This window comes from Narcine bancroftii, chromosome 6, assembly GCF_036971445.1.
Source record: "Narcine bancroftii isolate sNarBan1 chromosome 6, sNarBan1.hap1, whole genome shotgun sequence".
NCBI classification, from domain to species: domain Eukaryota; kingdom Metazoa; phylum Chordata; class Chondrichthyes; order Torpediniformes; family Narcinidae; genus Narcine; species Narcine bancroftii.
In genome coordinates this window covers 31,534,325-31,550,582 of record NC_091474.1, presented here as the reverse complement: position 1 = coordinate 31,550,582, position 16,258 = coordinate 31,534,325, and the positions used below count along the sequence as shown (strand labels likewise).

The 16,258-nt window shown below is 39.1% G+C and overlaps 1 protein-coding gene across 6 annotated transcripts in view; it reads left to right on the top strand.

Moving 5' to 3' along the window:
• LOC138735929 (teashirt homolog 2) overlaps positions 1-15,161 on the top strand; it is a 491,059-nt gene extending 475,898 nt beyond the window's left edge. For all 6 annotated transcript variants that reach the window (XR_011340016.1, XR_011340014.1, XR_011340011.1 and 3 more), the window contains one exon: positions 10,569-15,161. The gene's annotated coding sequence lies outside the window, so the exon portion shown is untranslated. The remainder of the gene's footprint in view (positions 1-10,568) is intronic.
• Positions 15,162-16,258: the final 1,097 nt, after the last annotated feature.

Below are 16,258 nucleotides of genomic sequence, written 5' to 3'. Positions count from 1 at the left end.
ATGGCCAGTTGAAATCTTATATAGAACACAAATTCCAATACAGATATCATGGAAGTATTTGTGTGGGAACAATTGTAGTAATATTTATTACAAATTTAATATTTTGATCATAAAGAAATGCAGTTTCTTCGAACAGCATAAATGTAAAAACCAGGGTAAATTGAATGCTGTTGTAATTATCCAAGCTCACAGTTTCAATCGACTTTGTTAGGTATCAAACAACTTATTTGAATTATTGCTGACAGATAGTTCTTATTTTCTTGGTTATAACTTCCTGATCGTTCTCCTATTTTGTAGTTTATTTCATTTTCTCCTTTCTAATCGAATTGGTAGGTCGAGTGTGCTCTACTATTAGTAATGCGGGAAGGCACAATTTGGATCAATTAAGTAGTCAGGAAACAAGAGAGTTGTGACAAGAACACACTGAAGCAGCAGACGCAGAGCGAAAAAAGAACAGGGCTAAGAGGAAACTTAAAATTAGTCCGACTGAAATAAATGGGGAGGCACCTTAACTTGACAACAAAACATGCAGTTTTTAGCCAGTTCAGAAATGTGCGCAGTGAAAAATATTCCCATGATCTGGATTTAGCTGTATTTTCTATTGGTGACTTTAAATTGATTTTATTTTATTTTAAATTCCCATGAAGTGAAAAACCTTGGATAGGAGGTCAAATTTTTGCTTAAGGCTGGAGTTATTTTCCTATCACAATTAAAAATTTGCCTTGTCAGTGCTGTGCATTCTTGTTGGTAATTTTGAAGTTAACTGTAGTCCTCCATTAATTAGTTAAATCAATATAATCTTGTAGAAATGCGAAATATTGATTGATACAATCTTATTTACTTAATTTAACTGAATGTAGTTATAGTAATACATAGATATTAAGTCATATTTTCAATATATTAGAGACAAAACCAACGGTACTCAATTTTAAACACTTTACAAAATTACAGGTCTAATTGTACCGTAAACTCACAATGGTGAGATCTCCACCATGGTATTTTTTTATTGAAATTCTTCACAGTCTCTTTATCAAAAATAGAGGAACTCCAATGTCTGTGCTGTAGAGAGTGCTGTCAGCACAAATGACCTCCTGGGCTACAGTAGAAAATGCCACAGTGTGTTGTCTCAGCACCTAACCAGATTCAGAAGCTTTTGTTGCAGTTACCCACAGACACTATCCATTTGATTAACTTGTGTAGCAACTGTCTTTGTTAACATTTCTGCTGGTTCACAGATTTCTGGCTCTTTCCATTTCAAATACAATAATTGAAGACCACAAATTTCCTCTTAACTAGATTGCCTTTGGAATGAGTATGTTTGTGTAATTTATGGTTGCAAGACCTGGATTTGCTGATTAGCATGGGAGGTGCCTTGTAATATTAAATACGACAGAGGCAATATGTAATAGCTTGTCTTAATTGATGCTTCAGTGACCTTTTTGGAGCCTAGTACACATATAATGCAGATTAGTTTTATTGTTATAATTTCTCTGACTCGTTGTGTTTAAAAAAAAATCAATGGTTATTGCATCTTCTATTTTCCAAAGATATTTTTGCAGTTTGATCAATGTGGTAAATATGGTTGTATGTGTGCATTGATAAAAACGGATCTATTTATCAAATCACACTTACATGCTGTGTTATTCATTGTGGGGTTCTGTGAAATATAATTCAGCAGGTTTAGGACTTCTCATTTTCAGAATCTAATAACTTTGGTTAAAGTGTAGACATTAAAAATAAACATTTGTTGAGATCGGTGTCCTTTTATTAGCCTGCAAGAAACGTGAAATGAATAGGTTTAAAGAATACTTGGTTTACACTTTCCTTTAACGTAGAAGGCACATTGATTTTGCAAAGTATTTAAAAAGCATTTTCTTTCCTATATAATTTTCAACTTCCAACACAGATTGTTCACGACTTCGATTTTAAAAAAAAAGCTCTTAAAAAAATCTTACATGAGCAAAATGAAAACAAAGATAAATATTTTTGAGAAGTCAAACATTATAAAGGGATCAGATGGAATTACAGTACAACTCCAATTATCCAAAATCAGATTATGTGAAATCTTTTTTGTATCCAAAAGTGATGTGTGTTCACCTCTGAAAAATTTCAGATAAACGATGATATACGAAACAATCAGAAATGCTCAATTGTCCAAAATTTGTTTGGAGCTAAACTGACCTCACAGGTTGAAAAAAAAAATTCACTGGACATGAAATTAGAATGACGATTGTCGTCATTTCCAGTATCTCCCTTCCCCTATTGACTTTTCTCTCCAACTCTCCCTCTCAAACCGCGTGCCACTGTCTCCCAGCCACAAGTGGTCAGAGGAATCAGAGAGTAGCCTCCTGGGCAGGAGTGGGGACCTCAGTGGGGAGGCGTTGATGATCAGCGGCGGCGGTTGGGAGGGGGAGTGTGCGCAGGTGAAGACTGGATCTGTGTCGGGCTCCAACATTGAGAACCAGGAGGTGAAGCTGGAACAGCCCCTGCTGAAATGAGCCCACAGGGAGACAGGAGGCCGCCGATTCGCTCGCCGGCAAGTGTTCCACCAGCCTGGGAAGCCTCCCCGGGGATCGGCAACACCCAGTAGTTTTTTGGTGAGAAAGAAGCATTATTTTAATGCTTAAAAAGCCTTCCCTTGTTGTTTGTTGCTGTTTAAACATTGATACAATGGATTTGCTTTTGCTATTGGGCTGTTTTTTAAAAATGACCAGTTATCTGAAATATTCAGTCCCAACCATTTTGGATAATTGGAGTTGTACTAAAAAAAGGAATGCTTTTTTTTCATTACCTCTTTTCAAATCAGTCGTACGAAATTACAATTAACATTGAATAAATGTGAGATTTTGGTCCATTTTTACTTATTTGGACGATGAAAAATTGCATAAGGACTGTTAACCAGGAAGATTTACTAAGCCACTCTGCTTAAAGAAACTGAATTAACAGAGATACAGTTATTAACCTGGGAGGTCTTTTGGTCATGTCATTTTAACCATGTGTGTTAACTTAAGGCTGTCATTTGGGTTATAAACGATTTCTCCAATCAACAGTACTGATCGTTTAAACATTTCTATTCAATGTAGTGAAATGTAAAAAAATATACTTTAAAATATTTTATTTCTTGAGGAAACTTTTTCCCCCTCTATCTGTGAGCACTGTCTTCTCAGTCTCTCCTTCCCCTGCCTCTTGAAGGGGCTCTGGACAATTTGTGGACCACAAATGAAAATATTATGGATGTACTTGGGGGAAAAAAAAGTTCATCTCTCTGCTCCATGATTCATAGATCCATGCTTATTATTTTCATTTCTGCCATGACATTTTTTAAACGTAATAAATTCAGAGGAGGATTTGATTGCAGGGGGTGGGTGGAGGGTTGGCCATATTGTGCAAATCATCCCCATGCCAGTATTGCATTTTAATTCATACAACAAATTATTCCTCCCAACAGCCACATTGTCTCTGGCTTGTGCCACCAATACAGAGGGAAGAGCGAGCAAGCTTTCTGCAGTCAGTAGTGCATGAAATTTTTAATTTGTGGAGAAACAAAGACTTCATTTTAATGTTATTTAAGAATCCTTATTAACATGGATCAGAAAATTTGGATACACCAGTTGACGTAGCATTTTACTGTTGCTGAGAATATTCTTTGAAATTAAGATGTTGTAAAATGACAAATAAATTCATAGAAGGGCTCAGGAGAAATGTCTTAGAGTGCGTGGCATGAGGTACAATTGAAATAAAATAACAAAATGCATTTTAGGAAATGCTTATCAACCATACAAGGTGAAAGGGGTACACAAGAGCACTGGATAAACTCAGCAGATCACACAGCATCCATAGAAATTAATAGGTAGCCCATGTTTCGTGCCTGAGCCCTTTTAAAGGGCCAAACGATGTGTGGGGGAATAAAAATGTGGGGGAGGACAGAAGGAGGGGACACAGGCCTCCTCTGTCATTGTAAGAGATGGGTGCAGGTAGGAGGATAGAAGAGAAATCTGAAAAGGGTGGGGGAAGAGGGCAAAGGGATAAGAAACAAAGCTCTCTGATAGATAGAAGGAAGGGAAGAGGGTGGGGAGCTGGAGGAAGGATACAGAGGGATGGAAGAAAGCAAGAGACCAGGGGAGGGTTTGAACAGAAATTGGAGGTCAATATTGCTGCCGTCTGGTTGGAGAGTGTGGAGGCGGAATATCAGGCATTGTTTCTCCATTTTGTGGGTGCCCTTCAACAGACATGTCAGTGTGGCAGTGGGGTGTAGAACTGAAGTGGTGTCCCACTGGGAGGTAAGTATTATTGCAGTAGACATAGCCAATGTGTTCAATAAAATGATTCCCCCCCCCCAGTCTGCATCTAATCTCCTCGATGAAGGGGAAGCCGCCTCAGGAGCATCGAATACAGTTTTAAAAAATCCCTACAGATTCACAAATGAAGCATTGCTTCACTTGAAAGGACTTTTTGGGACCCTGAATAGTGGTGAGGTTGGCAAACACAGGCCATTTGGCCTTTCCTGCTCTGCAGAATTTATGTAACTCAGTGTGATTAGATTCAGATTTATTGTCAGAGTGCATACGACATCACATTCAACCCCGAGATCCTTTTTCGTGCGGGCGAGGCAGAATTACCACTTCTTGGTAATGCAGAAAAAAACTGTATACAACAAATAAAGAAATGTAAACAACTGACTGCAATACAGGGAGAGCAATGAAAATCAATAAAGTGCACAAGTAAGAGTCCTTAAACAAGTCCCTGATTGAGTTTGTTGTTGAGGAGTCTGATGGTGGCAGGTTCCCGAACCTGGTGGTGCGAGTCTTGTGGCACCTGTACCTCTTTGCTGATAGTAGCAGCGGGAACAGTGCGTATGCATGCTGGGTGGTCTGGATTTTTGATGATTTCTGTCACTGCTCTCCGACGGCAGCATTCCCTTAAATGTTCTCGATAGTGGGGAGGGTTTTTTGCCTGTAATGTCCTGGGCTGCATTCACTACCTTTTACAGGGCTTTACACTTGGGGGTATCCCCATACCAGACCGTGATGCAGCCAGTCAGCACACCTTTGGAATGTAGATATACAGGGAAACCTTGAGATGCAAGTTTGTAATTTCATGAAACTGGTGCTACTGCTGGATAAGTTTGTGAAGAAGGTTGCCTTCACAGGTTGAGTCGTCATGTGTAAGAGATGGGGCATCATGTTTTGCTGCAGTTGGAGTAGTGTGCAAAGTTTTTGTCATCACAAGAAAGATGAAGTGGTACCAGAACGAGCACAGGAGTTTCTCATGAAGATGTTGCCTGAAATGGGGAGATTGGGAAGCCTGGATTTATTCCTGTCTGACTTGAAGAGATTTATGATTATGAGAGGCATCGACTGGGTAAATCCTCAGGATCTTTTTTGCAGTATAAGGAAATGTAAGATTAGAAGGTGCAAGTTAAAAATGAGAGGACAGAAATATAAAGGAGATTTGAGGGTGAAATTTTACATACAGTGGATGATAGTTGCAAAGACCAGTCACCAGAAATGGGAACAGCAGATACAATTACATCATTTAAAAGTCATTTGGTCCACTGCTTGGATAATAAAGGGATAGAAGGTTATGGGCCTAATGCAGGCAAATAGGATTAGCATAGATGGTCAGCATGGATAATTTATGTGTTGTCCAGTTCTATGGCTCCACGACATTAACTTATTGCATTTCAACAATGTTCTTCAGGAGCTTTACTTGATAACCACACAAAATAACTAGAACGATAAATGAAAGGAGTTGAGCCCAGGGATATTATTTTTTGCATTCACATATGGATAAGAGTCGATGGGATAATTAACCCACAAATACAGCAACAGTTTTGGAGAAGAGTTGGATTAACACCAGATATTTTGAAACTATAATAGATTCCAGTCTAGCCTTACATAATATCAACATAAAATGTGCAATATTAGAACACAGTTATGCTCATTTATCTAAGTAGCATTTTCTGCTTAAGGTCAGGAGGCTGGAATGGGAATGAAGACCTGGAAGTGGGCTGACCCACTGACTTCAAAGTGGCATCACTCTGCAAAGTATACCAGTAGCCATGCCCTTTGTTCTCTTCTTGGTTTCCCCAAGTAGTAAAGCCAGTATTCGACCAGCACAAAACCATTTTGTCAATTGGTGCTGCTATCTAACCAGCCCAGTGCAGGCTGACATTCATATCCCTCAGCATCCATTTGTCAGATTTATATCATCTTTAATCAACTAGCTTGTTTTGAGCACACACATGCATTCACCATTATTAACTATTATTTTCAAAACAATTCACTTCCCATTTAAAATGTGGAAAGAAGTGGGCTTTCGAGATTACTGCATTTGTACAAGCTACACTTTATGTTGAGAGTGGAGAGCAGTGCTGTCCTCCAAGGTGAACAGTCATTCTGATGCACAATCCAGAGTGGTAAAAAAAAACTCCAACCTTGAATTTTATATGACAGTGTCTCTTTAAGTGAAATAGTTAAACCAGTCTGGGTATTTGATGCAAGTATAGCAGATATAATCTTTGGCTTGGCTTCGCGGACGAAGATTTATGGAGGGGGTAAAAAGTCCACGTCAGCTAAGAAGAATGGGATGGAAGAGGCACAAAGGGTTTGTATCTTTAGAGCCTCTGCAATAGCTTTACTTAATGACGACTTCTTCAACCTCCCTCCTTACATTGAGATGAATTTCAAAATGACAAGCAGAACCCTGCAGTTATTCCCCTGCCAGAGGTCTTCATTCCCACTCCAGCCACCCGACATTAAGCAGAGAATGCTACTTAGATAGACAAGCATAACATCCTTGATGACAGCATCAAAAGTACCTTGTAGTTAAAGATGCACATTGCACTTCTCAAATATAATGCAAGAACTATGCAATTGCAAACCCTTTCTTCTGCTCTCCTCTTGTATGGTTAAAAGTTTTAGTCAGGTCCCAAGTCAGAGTGGAACATGTCTGGCGATGGAAAAAGATCAAAGCAACAACTGTTCTTTTTTGGATTCCAGAATCAAAATCCCACATGACTTGAAGATGGTTTGAGGTGAAGACCAGAAATGCCATAGAGAACACAATCTCACTTGCACTTGGTTTTACATTTGACTCCATTTTCCTGGTAAAAAACTGGCTGCTCCTAGTTGCAAGATAGAAATTTACATGAAACATCTCTGGTGACAGTAGGCAGCCATAGTCCTTCAATGGAGGCCAAAGAGAGATCGAGGAAATTAATCGAAAATCAAAAATGTTTGAAGCATCCATCTATTCGATGTCCTAGCAGTATTTTGTTGTTCAAAAATTCTGTGAAAATCCAAGTATAATTCACTTCATAAGTAAAATTAGTAGTGTCAGTATTAATCTTTAAATAACCTCACTTGCTTTTTGATGACCATCAAGAACATGTAATAAGATTTTTGACAAATCGATTAATAAAGGGCTAAAATAGGTTTTTTAAGATTAATATTGTGGGATTCCTGATGTTGGAAATTGTGAAACAATTCTTGAAAAAGAGATAGTTGCCTATGACTAGACATTGATTGAAACATTATTTCATCTTATTTTGGCCTTGATATTTTAAAGGATAATTTGTGTTAAGCAATCCATGTTTCCAGGAAAATCGAAGATGGGCCTGTTATATTGCAACTCAAAAGCAATGGCGCATTTTAAACCTCGCAACCTAGAGGGTAATATTTGGGAATGGATTGCCACCTTTTATAGAACCTGTCTCTTTCTAATTAATGGACACGATTTAAGCAGCTTTTATAGAAGCAGGCACACTCTGGCATATACTGCCCCTGCCACAAGGTTAGAAGTGCATCTCCAATGTTGCAATGGGCAAGGCAAACAGTTAAAGAATTTTTTTTTCCCCACATGATTCTAATCTTTGGCAACCCAAGTTTTAAAATCTGGTCAATTTCTTACCAGATTTGAAGTGGCCTTTTTATCAGGTAATAGAGCCCCTTTTAAATAGAATCCTGCTTCTCGTGGACATAATTTTTTTTAAGCTAAGCCTATCTGGTTCATTCTGCTATCAGCTCCCTCCCCACCCCCCACCCCCACCCCCACTGCCCACCCCCTATTAACAGGTGCCACTCTTTGTAATAGAAGCAACAGCTGAATAATGCAGAAATGAAGTGACATCAGCTCAGCATATCACTGGCATCAGTTGAGTGGGAATGGGGTTCTGTGAAAGAGGCAAATCTGCAATTTGGATCCCACCGTTCTGAGAAAAGATGCCAGCTTTCACACCAGAAGCTCAAATGAGTGGCTCTCAAATGCCTCTTAGTGGCTGTCAGAGGAAAAACATGACAAGGATAAGAACAGTTTGGATAATGTAACAGAGAACTAAAATTATTCTATGACAACTCGAAAGGGAGATAAATGATAGCTCTAGTTGCTGCATTAATATGCAATTTATGAACTATAATTTATTTAGTGTAGATATTTTAATTTGACTCTTATGGAAAGTCTGCTGCTTTTGAATATCAAGCCCACTATTACTGTTTTGAGCTTATGTTAATAAATGATTTTAAATTAAATGATGTAATATGTAGAAATTGTAGCAAATATAAGAAAGAAAGAAATAATATTGAAATTCTTGATAAGGTCAGTAAAATTCAATTTTATGGCTCATATTATTGCCTGGCTGAAATACTTAGTGGAGGCATTATTTCAACAGAAACCATGTAATGACCCCCTTCAACTTCTATGCGAATGTGTTTGGAAGAAAAGGCCAATCTTGTTTGCTACAAGTGCGAGCACTTATAGTTATCGCAGGCATTTGCCAATTAGGACAACCAGAGGGTATGCAGCTGCCTTGTTTCTGAATTTATTCTATTTTCTCTCCCTCTTTCTTGATTTAGTGCATGCTTTTCCTATTAAAATGATTTGTTGGCGAAGCAGGTTAGACAGCTTGTAGACTGGTTTATCAGGTTTCACTCTCCAATATATCCCTCCGACTGCCAGAGCGCTGCGGTTGTATTTTTGCACAAAAATTACCAGCGATTATTTGCTGCCATCCCATGAAACACAGTTTTTATTTTCCCGTCTTCCGTTGACTGGATTACAGTCAGAAAAAAATTTATCTCTGCTTCATAAGCAGAAATAAAAACAATGTATTTCACTGTGAGAAGTTCATTGTTCATCAAAAATGACTTATTTATTTTGAACTGTAAATAGAGGGAGAATTGGCACAAATGTTAGCATTATTACAATTATGGCCAAAGAGACAATTATTGCAAAGGCTCAAGATAAAACTGCAGCTGTGAGTACATAGTCATCTCCTTGAAAAGTCTTGTCTGTGTGAAGGGGTTCTATGTTTTTGTTTCCTCTTTTAAACAATTTGAGCTTCACAAAGAAATCATATTCACAAAATAAAACCAATGCAGGCTGTGGCCAAGGTATTCAAAATGTTAACAATAGATATGCGTTGTCTTTCCCCAAGTTTTTGTTTGGCACACAAGATCATTATACAGTAAAACCCTTGGCATCCAGCATCTATGATAGATGCCAGATAAGTGAATTTTCTGGTTGTTTTTGATGTGCTAATTTTAAACTTCTATATTTTATTACCTTTTTGTTGCTGGTTGCTTGAGTTCCGGATAACAGGGGTTTTACTTCATATCATTGTTCAATCGCTTACCTTGAGGAGGTGAATTGTCGACCCTGAATTCTCTGCAGGTCATCAGCATTGTGTACTGTGAGACTGAGCATAAATATTGAGAAATCCAGTCTCTGCAAAGATAGCAGTCAGCAAAAAAAAATGGTAGAAGTACTACAACTAGCTTTCAGATCTCAGGGGTGCTAGATGGATTGAAGCAACCAAAGATCCAGATTCTGACTGCCGTCCAGCAAGACAGGCCAGTCTGGAGTTTGAAAGAGAACTGATTTGTTGGGTTATTATGTCCCATCACATTTCAGTGCTTCCCAACAATTTGATGATAAACTAAAGGGTATCTGCCCTCTTGTATGAGGGGACAGTTTGAGGACTTTGAAAACTTAGTACATCCAGTTCAGTTTAAACTTGGTGAGTCCAGCCTGAGAACATCCCTGAACCTTAGGGAGCAGGCCACCCTGAAACCATGCCATTGTCACCAAGGATGCATTAGTGTCAGTTCGCGTTGCTTCAAGATTTCTGGAGGTAAACAAGAAAGTCTGCAGGCACTGGGGTCTTACACAAAAGCGCTGGAGAATCTCAGCAGATCAGGCGCAGGTGGTGAAAAGGGCAGTTGTGGTTTCGGGCCTGAGTTCCTTCATCAGGAATGTGCAAAGGGTTCAGGCCCAAAATGTTTATTACCTCTGGATGCTGCGTGACCTACATTTTCTCCAGCAGTTTTGTGTATTTCTTCTAGATGTCTCTCATGAACTTCAGATCCAGATCAAGGTGAAACTCCTGGCCGATGAACATAAAGTGGGAAAAGTCACCCGATATTGCCTGTTTCACAGAATCTGTGGACAGTTTGTCAAAATTATTTTGGATTTTAAAACGAAAGAACTTTTTTTAATTACTTATGTCTGGAAAGTTAAGGATAAAGCAAGTTGAGACATGGTAATAATGTCATTCTTTTTCTTCTCCTCAGGACAAAAGCTAAACTATGATCACAATCTGCAGTCCAGGCCCACCCCTGCATCACTTCAGCTGCGACATTGAACTCCAGGTGCTCTGACCGCAAAGAGCACTCAACTCCTGCAATTACTCTTCATTCTCACTAACAATTTGGTAATGAAGTATTGATTTTTCAGCTTGATTCTTATGGATGTTATTAGATTTTCATTGATAAACTGTGCTTGGGCTCTCTTCTCTGCACTGCTTCTCCGCAGCACGCATTACAAAGTGTTCTTTAGGGGATAATGGCTGGGAACATTGATGTGTTTATTTCGTCAGTTGGTTACTCCTGATGGCAAAAATAGGTACGATTTTTCAAACTCTAAGCCCAAGTTTAATGTAAAGATACAATCACATTGGACACTAATGTCTTTCCTACTGATGCTGACATTGAGTTATGGCTGAATTGCGGTGGCGGCCCACAGCCCTCTCTTTCGGAAGGAAGCAGTTTGTAGCCGGTACAATTGTCAATGTGGCACCTGGGTTCCCCCACACCAGTCTTAACAGCACAAGGGATCAATCTGTCTAACTAAGAAGAAAAAGACTGATGAAGCAGTGAACAAGAGCCAGCCAGAGAGAGAAAAAAAAAACTTGTACATTGTTTAAAATCTTCTGCTGCAGTCGACCACAGGATCAGTTACTTTGTGGGTCGGAACAACACCGATATTTTCGCTACCAGAAAGATCAGTCTGCTACTGTTCTTGTTTAAAAAATATATATATAGCTTCTCTGCCATCCTACATCACACCAAGTATGAACCTACAGCTGAAGGAGGAAAAAAAATGACCACAAGAGCAAGGATGTACATCAGTAATCTAGTTTGTTGTAAACAAGTTGGACTTCATAAGTGTAGGTACCCTTGGCTTGAGTGCTGTCAAGAAAAGGAGACTTTCTCTTGCTTTGACGCATACAGAGATGTATTCCATTTTTAGTGTGGTCAATGTTCATTTCAAATGAAGCTGTTTTCAGTTTTATCTGGGTGCTGGCACATATTTTGGTTTGATCTCAAGTTGAAGGATACGGCTCCTAATAATATACCGTACATACAGTACAAATAATGCCAACCAAAAAAAAACCTTTGTGTTCCCTCAGTGAATTTCTCATTTCTTTTCACTGATGGAGTCCAAGGATTAATTTAAGTCACAGGCCGAGATGGGCAGGTCAGTTTGGCGGAGTTTGTGCGCAGGCTACTGCTCCTCTACTTTAGTCACTTAATTAAAAATACATTTGGTTGCCTTAATCTTAAATTCTTTCTGCAAAACAAAATTATTGAGGCTTAAAGGACCCATTGTATGCAGCTCCTTACCGTTCACATTTTACAGTTTCAAGGCACACGTGGCGCAGTGAAACTCTTCTGGTCAGCTCTCACTCTTAATTATTCAGCAAACAAGCAACAAATATATTGTAAGTTTCTCATTGCTGAAGTTTCCTTCAACTAGCAAAAATATCACCTGAAAATACACAATTTTCTGACCGTGGTCCTGGCCCTAAATCCTCCCTGTATATTTTCATTTTGTTCGGCAGATTGGTTGCCGCTTATAGAAATGGGTGATTTCTGCATTGGGGAGTCAATCCAGACATCCTGAGCTGCAAGCTAAAAAATCTATTCCTGCATTTTCCTGGGATATGTCGATGTTAAACCTCGTGCAATCTTCGAGCATTTTATGCCTGCTCTCTATTTTTCTTCCCATGAAATTTTCAAGATCAATCTAATCACATGCTTTCATTTTATTTTGCAAAAGCTCTTTAGTCAAGGTGAGGTTTTCTAATCTAACAGACAAAACACCTGGAACATCTAAGAGGGAATATGTTCTGGACAGTATTTCCTGATGAAGCAAGTTTTGTTATTGAATGCAACTACAGCATTACAACTGCTCAAACTCCATTCGTATTCAGAGCAAAGACCCAAATAATGACCACTCCTTTGCACTGGTGGTCTCTGTTCCTAATCAATGAGGAGCAACACTACACTTTTCAATATATCATATTGCATACTTAGTCACTAACCAATTTCACCACATTGTTCCAATTGAACGTAATATGGGTCAATAAAGTTGATTAGCTTTGTCTTAAAATAACTTTCCAATTTTATTGGTAGTAGAGCAGACAGCATTCAAAGTAGATTTGATTTGTTATTTACTTGCTTACCAGAAATTTAGCAATAGGAATCCCTTTAAATGATCTACAAACAAAATAGCTCCTCACATTAATAAAAAGAACTTGGTGCCAATAAAAATCCCCAGTCACTCTAATAGCTGGAAGCATGTGATTGGAATATCTTTTCTGCTGTGCTTGATCAGTGCACAACAGCTGCTCAATGCCTCACTGTTCCTACATTTATCACTTGAACCCCCTTACCTGGTAATGGCTTAGCAGGTTTGGAAAGCCATTATAATTCATCATTTTTAATTAGATATTCCCAAATCATACAAAAATGTCCTCCAACTAATTCACTTGACAAGTTATCTGTAAACATCTTATTGCATGTTTTATATTTGGATACTTTGTACAAAAGCCATGTAAAATTGATACTATGATGTGAAGTCAGAAGCAGTTACAGGCAACACCCACCACAGACAGCCCCCAGCTGTGAAACTTTCTATTCTCCTCCCAATTTTCCATCCTCCCCATGGTGCCTGTTGGAGCCAGGAAAAACACGAGTTTCTGTCTTATTGGCCTTCTCACTAACTGATTTGGTGGCTCACTCTGGAAAGAGAATGTGGAGACTAGTGCCAAGAGGTAGGTTGCAGGTTTCTCTTTGACCCTGCCTGATTACACGACATTAATTTGCTTTAACTTAAGGCACTTTGAATCGGGGGAAAGAAATGTATTAAGGGTAAAGTGGAGTTTTTTCAGGTATGTAACATGAAACAATTGCAGTTCTTTTTTTTTCTTTTGCGTGACCCCCCCCCCAATTCTGTACTTACTTCACTTTGGTCAAGTGGTGAATTGGCCAGATATTCATCTCCATCAGTGATACTGAAAAATAGTAGCATGTTTGACTTGAATGGAACAGAATCTTAAAAGTGGAGTAACATTTTCAGCTGCTGGAATATAACACACTTTGCTCTACTCACTGGAGATAAATTTCTAAGCATTTTAAATCCTAACATAGGAATGACAAGCAGGAGCAGGTCAATCAGTCCCTTGGGATTACTCATGGCTGATCCAATTTTTCCCTGACCACTTGACTCCTTTGTAGTTGAAATGCCTTTTAATCTTAGCCGTGAATATCAGCAATGTCTCTGCCTCATAGCTGTCTGGGGTGAGATAAGTGGAAAATTATCTTTCGAAAAGATATGAGGAGGTGAGTGTAATTCCAAATGTCCTTTAAAGAACATGGACTGCTAATAAAAATCACGTGTCATATCAGGCTCTTCAGCCCCAAGTCTATGCCAGCAGACTACTCCTATACTAATCCCATTTTACTCTCTCTGCATTTCCATTAACTGCGTCCAGATTCTATTACTTGGGACAATGTACAGTGGCAAATTAATCTACCAATCCATGTGTTGGAATGGAGGAGGAAATCCGAGCACCCTTGGGAGATCCACACTGTGATTAGTAAGGGATTGCTTAAGGTGGTATGTGGGTGGAATGAAAAAGGTTGAGAACCACTGTTTCACACCTATTCTGTCTCACATGTCTATTTTCACTTGTCCGACTTGTCCACCACCCATCTTCACAACAGGAATTTTCAGTAGCCAGTTAACCATCCAACCACCATGCCTCCGTGTTGCGGGACAAAACAAACCTTGTCAGAGGAACAAAGTGCAAACTCCGCGCAGGATCAAACCAAGGCCACTGGAGTTGTGGAACAGCAACTCTATCTGCAGGACAACTCTGCGTCCTTGTATTGATGCATGAATGCACTGATATAGTAGTCATCTGGAATAACTACAATGCCATCAACCTTTCCACAACAAGATCCTAAAACAACAGAGCAATGCAGTTAGAATGAGGCCTCCTTCCAAGTGGAAGTTAGAAAACCTAAGGACATAACACTTCAGTCCAATTTCTTTCATGCTAGTATACCTGGTCACTTATTGTGTCCATTTTATGGAAGAGAGTCCAATATGGTTTGCCACAAGGATTAGGGTAGTTATGCGTGCCAATAAAGAGACCAAAAGAGAGAGTTGTAATTTTCTTTAAATGAACACTAAAAAAAAATCTTAATTTTTTTTCAGCTGTTAGATTGCCCTTGAAACTAATTTTGGTCAAACTTGCATTTTTACAAGGACATTGCTCTTTGTACTACTTCGATCGACCAGTGCAGTCTAATGACCTGAACTAAGAGTCACTCGTTATGATCCCCAGGATTAACTAGATCTGCCCTGTAAAGAGTTAACCCCACGAGATTGCCTCTGATCGAATCAAGCAGCCCCCTCCTTCCTTGGCCGTGTTTCCTTCCATCCATCCATCCAATTTAATTGTGCATTGTATATAATTTTAAGCTTTATCATTGAATCTCCATAGAGCGGAGATGCCGCTTTACGTCTGAAGGTTATGTGATGCTATGTGACCACGTTCAATAACAATTCAATAAAATCAGTCATCGCTGAAAATACTGGAGCCACAAATCTCATTTTGCTTTAATACAACTGACTACTGGCACAGTTATTATTATATTTCTAGTGTGGAAATCATCTCCTTATCCTGTATAATGCAGAATGGAGAGAGTCCTTAGGGGCAAAGAAAACCTTGTCCACTGGTGAAGATCAAGGCAGACAGACAGCAGATGGATTTGATTGTTCCGTGTCTTGTTCAGACCTGGGGAGTAAACTCAGGAGGTTAGACATAGAGAAATGAGCACAGGAGAAGCTCATGGTGGGTTGTGACTGAATGATGCCTGACAGGAAAGCCTTTCAGTCTTTTGTATTACAAAATAAATTCTGTAGCCCTCTTAAACCTAGCATAAAAAATCTGTCATTCACCTCCCAGGGACTACGTCAGTCAAACTCTCGTTGGACATAATAGCAAAATTGCTTTTCTCAGGCCATGCACAGCCAGGTTCGGAATACAAAGTACCATGCTTTGGGGAGAAGGAAAATGAAGTTTCAGAAATGTCATTCTGAGGTAATGAGGCGTGGGCAGAAAGTATACCCCGCGCATCATTTGATAGAGATGCTGGACGAAATAGCTTCATTGATGTGTCAGCACTCGTCTATCAATCAATCATCCATTACACCTTGCAAGTAACAATAACTGCAAAAGCTACAGGGCAGCTTATAGAATTCGCTTATGGGTATCAAAAACAGCAGTTAAAATGCAGTTTTGACACGAAAAGCATAAAGCAAGTAATTTTTTTTATGGCAGAAGGGAAAGATGCACTCGACCAAGAAGTGCATTGATGATGCAGTCGCGTTTTGACTTTATTTAATGTCGCAACCAGACTCTGAAATGAAAGTTTTCATCTGCAGACTTGCCTGCTTCAACCCCCTCCTTCTATGTGTAGCACCACACTTCCAAAAGAAAAAGAGAGACACATTTAATTGAATACCTCATTTGTAGTCAGAAACAGGAAATTAAAACTGTGGCCTTGATGATCAATTTTCCAAAGTGAAAGACATCTCCTCCATTAACCCAGAAACAACTAAGTGAACAGCTTTTTACCTTGGATTCCATATGATCTGTTTGTTTTGCAAATCTCTAAGCTGTGTGCCA